At 35.6% G+C, this 5,883-nt stretch overlaps 1 protein-coding gene across 5 annotated transcripts in view; it reads right to left on the reverse strand.

Annotated features, from left to right (window-relative positions):
- The window catches only part of LOC106877850 (FMRFamide receptor), a 174,252-nt gene that overhangs the window by 75,462 nt on the left and 92,907 nt on the right, over positions 1-5,883 (reverse strand). Inside the window, exon 2 of one of the 5 annotated variants that reach the window (XM_052967100.1) lies at positions 3,708-3,825. The exons of the other annotated variants lie outside the window; for them this stretch is intronic. The gene's annotated coding sequence lies outside the window, so the exon portion shown is untranslated. The remainder of the gene's footprint in view (positions 1-3,707; positions 3,826-5,883) is intronic. 5 annotated transcript variants of the gene reach the window in all.

Here is a 5,883-nt window from a genome sequence, read left to right on the forward strand (position 1 = left end):
CTTTTTAAGAAAAAGACATTTATTTGTAAAGCAATTTAGAATAAGCGAATAGAAAATTCATCCAAGAGTACTGTCTCATGAAGAACATGTGCAATGCAGTAACCCAACTCCATAATGAAATTTAATCAATCAAAATTTCACCCGCCACAAAAAGAAAAAAATCCCGTTTACGTTAATGATATTCTTGTCAAAGGCACAAAGGTAAAAGAAATAGTCCCCCCCCCACACAACATACATACATATATGTATATATATATGTATGAGTAAGACTGTTTTATATATATATATATATATATATATATATATACACACACATTATTTCGCTGAGATATACCGATAGTGATACTAATAACCTGGGGGTAGAACTCAATATACGTATGCTTCACAACAAAGTATCAGTAGAGTACAGAGCAGTAATATTACTAAATGAATGACAAGTGAATAAGAAATCCTATGAACTTCATTAGCGTCCTGGTGTCTCTGCTATAAGATGCAATGCATTCATAGCTAAGTGCTTGTGTAGCTTTCTTCAACGGTATTACAAAATGAAATTTTTTAAATATATTTTTTTAGTCTTTTACTTGTTTCGGTCATTTGACTGCGGCCATGCTGGATCACCGCCTTTAGTCGAGCGAATCGACCCCAGGAATTATTCTTTGTAAGCCTAGTTCTTATTCTATTGAACTCTTCTGCCGAACCGCTATGTCACGGAGACGTAAACGCACCAGCATCGGTTGTCAAGCTATGTTGGGAGGTCAAACACACACACCCAAACATATATACACATACATACACACATACATACATACACACATACATACATACATACATACATACATACATACATACATACATAATACATATATATACATATATATATATATGTATACGACAGGCTTCTTTCAGTTTGCGTCTACCAAACCCACTCACAAGTCTTTGGTCGACCCCAGGCTATAGTAGAAGACTCTTGCTCAAGGTGCCACGCAGTGGGACTGAACATGGAACCATGTGGTTGGTGAGCAAGCTACTTACCACACAACCACTCATTCTTTTATTCTTTTATTCATTTACTTGTTTCAGTCATTTGACTGCGGCCGTGCTGGAGCACCGCCTTTGAAGTATGTAAAAACATATGGGCTTAAAAATACATAATTATATACCATGAGACGATGTAAATGAAATGGTATGATGAATTCAAGTGCAGGGAATAACTTAGTTACTGAGTTGAAAGTCATTAGATGTTTGCAATATTAAGAAATCTAAAGCTAAATTTAGTTGAGTAAATGATTAATTAGTTTTAAAAGTATGATAAAAATATTCGAAAGGAATCCAAGTTATATAAATAAATGAAATCGTGAGACAGACGTAAATTGGTTATATGTCTCTGAAGACGAGAAACTATAAGATTTAGCTTTCGTAAAATCAATTACGATAATTATGTGCTTGGATGTATAAAAGCTATTATATGATTATTAAATTGAAGTAAATTAAATGAATACCAAGGTAAACGTGAAGAGTTAGTGCTACAACTGTTATACTAGGGGAAAATGTAGCATATTTTATATTTGTTTTACCTTATAATTCTATATTTTAAATATCTAACCATTTATTAAGTTAATTTCGTAAAATAATGCTTTTTAGTTCAATCTATTCGTTATAATTTATGATTATCTCTTGTTTTAGTTTAACCTTTATCCCACTTTTTAAATTTTTAACTCCAACAATTTTTAATACTCTACACATAACGCTTCCAGTTCTTTAATGAAAATTTCCGCCATATTAAAATTCTTTCGCTGACTCCCCGACTCAACTCTCTGATTTCTTTAACTCTTTAAAATAAAAAAGTTGCAATTTACATTCAGTGGTCGGTGTGATTCCACCCACACCCTCGAGTGAAAATATCAACTTTAACACTTCATTTTTAATCTGACATTAAATTTAATTTATTATATTTAATTTTGAAATACTCAACTTAGTTCTCATACACACAAACATATCAATAAGAATCTTAACTTTATTATAAGAACACTTAAATCTTATATTTTCTGTTTAGATATCTATAATTCTTTAAACATTATTCTCTTCTATCATTGATTTATTCATACTACTTCGGTTCTCTTCCCACAGTTTTGCTATACTTTTACACATAACTAAATACCTTAACAAGACTAAATTCAGTTTCTTACTTGACGATTTCAATAACTGCTAATGATCTTAAAGAACAACTGGGTTAAACCCACTTCAAAGTACTTAGCATACACTTTCAATACCTTGCATTAAAATTCACTAATATGTTTCTTTCACAACTCATACAACCGTCTATAATTTTTTCAATCTATCTTTCCTTCTTATAAAATTTTTTTTATCAGTTACTCTCCATATTTAAAATGAAACCTTTTCTGTTTATCATTCTACCCCTATACTAATCTTATTATGTAGGTTTTGCTTCTCTTTTTCACCGCCTTTCAGATTATCCGCTACTTATAATTTCACGTACCCATTTGAAAAGAACCGATGGAAGAAACAGTTGTAATCACACACACACACACACACACACACACACACACACACACACACACACACACACACACACACACATACATACATGCATACATACGTGCATACATACGTACGTACATACATACGTACATACACACCATACACACATACATACATACATGCATGCGTACATACATACATACATACATACATACATACATGCATACGGAAACAAGCTAGATGGAAAACAAAACTTGAAGAAAACATCAACAACGTGCGCCGCTATATCGGATGGTTAACTACAACAATCAAATGCAAGGAGGAAAATGAGTTTATTCCTCGCCAACTCTGCGAAACTTTATGGCAACTCTTCATACCGATCTCTTGAGGGAATGCTAATTACTTTAAAACACGTACTCAGGACGATGAGCGAATTTTTGAAAGAGCCAGTATCAATCGCAAGTTTGCTTCCAACCCACAAGCATTATACGGAGAGATGAGGAAAGAAAACATTACCATTAAGAAAGCTCCCCACCAATAAGTTTTACAATCATTCTTGTCAAAAATTTGGAACGCAAAGAGGGATTTCAACCTGAATGCACCATGGTTAGATACAATTAAGAGAGAATACTGTACCAACACTTACAGTAAAACAGAAAATTAATGCAGAAACCTTCGCTATAGCAGTAGGCAAACTGCAGAATGGGAAGGAACCTGGTAGGGACCTAATAGTTGGATATTGGTACAAGAAGCTGACATTGTATAAAAACCACTTGACATGTATGTTCAGAAGGACTATGGAAGGTGAGACTGATTGGCTTGCTACAGCAAGAACAAATCTTGTTGGCAAAAATAAAATCCCCGAGATGGCAGGAAATTACAGCCTCATAGTTTGTCTAAACATTATGTACAAACTGTACACAAGCTGCCTCAACCAATTCCTCCAGGACCATTGGGAGTCGAACAACATTGTGACTGATGAACAAGCTGGTGGAAAGAAGGGAGTGTGGGGATGTGCCGAACAACTTTTAATAGTCTGAAGTAAGAAAACAACGTAGACACCTTGTGACGGTATGGCTTGACAATAACAAGGCATTCAACTCTATCTCTCATTCATGGCTGTTGAAGTGCCTACATCTGGCAAAAGTACCTACTACCTTAATTGCTGCTATAGAGAGACTCACAAAGACATGGACAACAATTCTTACCCTTGCAACTGAGAACAGAATAATTGTTTCTGATAGTATAGGCATTTCAAAGGGAATATTCCAGGGAGATAGTCTTTCCGTACTTCTTTTCATTTTGGCACTGAATCCATTATCGTTCCTATTGCAGAAAACAAATGGTTACATGCTAGGATATTCAACTGCTAGAAATATCAATGTAAGTCATAATTTCTTTGTAGACGACCTAAAGATTTATGCTAAAAATGTTAACAATACCAAAAAACAACTGGTATTAACATTTTCAGCTGATATAAGCTTGGAATTTGGCCGAAAGAAATGTTCATATTTGGTTATAGAACGAGAAAAGTCAGTCACCCAAACCTGAAACCTGTGCATCAACGGTCTCTCTATCTCCCCTATTCCACACAAAGAATGTTACAAGTACCTAAGCATAGACGAAGATGTATCATATGAAAGCACTGTGAATAAAGATAGACTAAACCGAGAATATTACATCAGGCTTAGGTGTAATATTCTCGGAAAACATGAGAAAACATGACAGTCGGAACTCTCCTATTACAACAAAACAGTATCCCACAATTCATTTTCAGTACCAGTGATGATCCCAAAATTTGAGATACTTCTTTGATTCGTAGAGGAAATCCACTACATAGATATCACACCCAACTAAATCCTGACAACTGGGAACTTCCACAGAAACAGTGATGTTGACAAGCTCTCTACCTAAGAAGAAATGAAGGTGGTAGAGGCCTGAGATCAGTGCAGACGGCCTTCGATTGCCGTATGGTATCACTCAGGCAGCACCTGCGAAACAACAGCAGCAAAACTAAATATATAAGCGCAGTGCTGAAAAGTGAAGTGAGCAGCATTGTACGAGTTGGCAGTGAGATCCTCAAGAAGTACTTTCTTCCTGATGGTCTCCTATACAACCCCAAAACAGCTGGGCTCTTTTACCTCAGAAAAGATCTGGATGGAAAGCTCTCAGCATACAAAATAAATAAGACCATGCATGGGTATGTTGCCCGGAAACTTGAAGAAGACAGTAGAATTGACACGAAGCGCAGCCTCTCTTGGACACAAGACCACTACATCACATCACACTTTAAGGGCTATGCGTTTGCAATCCAGGAACAGGAGATTACCACAAAGTACCTGGTGAACAAGAGAAACAGTGACGTTCTTGTAATCCCAAGATGCAACCGCATGTGTAGGCTATGTCATGCTTCTGTGGAAAACATCACGCATGTGAGTAGCAGCTGTCCTAAAATGTCGTCACGGTACTACCTCCCTATGCGACACGATGTTGTTGCTAAAACAATTTACAATGCCATCCACAAAAAAGACTGTCCTCAAATAAACTTAGAACATCCCTCTGTTATGGAATACATTCATAAACACCAACTCAAGGGATCCTAGTGCAATATTCCCATCAAAATCGCTGTTAAATGTAAACATAACAGGCCGGATATTGTTGTTTGGTATAGAGGGGCAAAAGGTATGTACCATCATAGAGGTCAGCTGCTCTGCAGATATTAATATCTCTTTGAAAATCAAATAAAATGATGATATCTATGGACATTTGCTTCGAAACCTCCAGCTTCTATATCCAGACTATCAATTCATATTCATACCAATAATAATTGGAGTACAAGGTTTTGTTAGTAAATGCTTAAAGGAGAATCTGGATAAACTGGTATTTTCAGAAAGAGAAATGACCGGCTAATTCGTACATTACAAGTGCAATCTGTGAGTGAAACAGTAAAACTATGCAAGACTCTTCTCAAGTTCCGAATGTGAATTTGTCTGTGTTAACTACATCCCAAAGATGGAGCCTTGTATCTTTATTGGAAACCGGCTGCTTCATCAGTAGAAGATGTATAATAATTAAATAACAGAAGAGATATACATACAAAATTTGCTTTTGTTTTTACTACAGGCTCAAGGCCTGAGGTTTTGTGTGTGACGGCTAGTCTATTTTATCGATCCTAGTGCCCAGATGGTACTTATTTTATCGAGCTCGAAAGGATGAAAGGCTAAGTTGTCCTCGGTGTTATTTGAACTCAGAACATAAAGCCGTGCTAACGATTATGCCTGCGCGCCACCTTCATACTTACAAATATAATACATATATGCCGACATACATACATATTTATATGTATGTGTATATATATATATATATATATATATATATATATAT

This window comes from Octopus bimaculoides, chromosome 1 (genome assembly GCF_001194135.2).
Source record: "Octopus bimaculoides isolate UCB-OBI-ISO-001 chromosome 1, ASM119413v2, whole genome shotgun sequence".
Classification (NCBI taxonomy): Eukaryota; Metazoa; Mollusca; class Cephalopoda; order Octopoda; family Octopodidae; genus Octopus; species Octopus bimaculoides.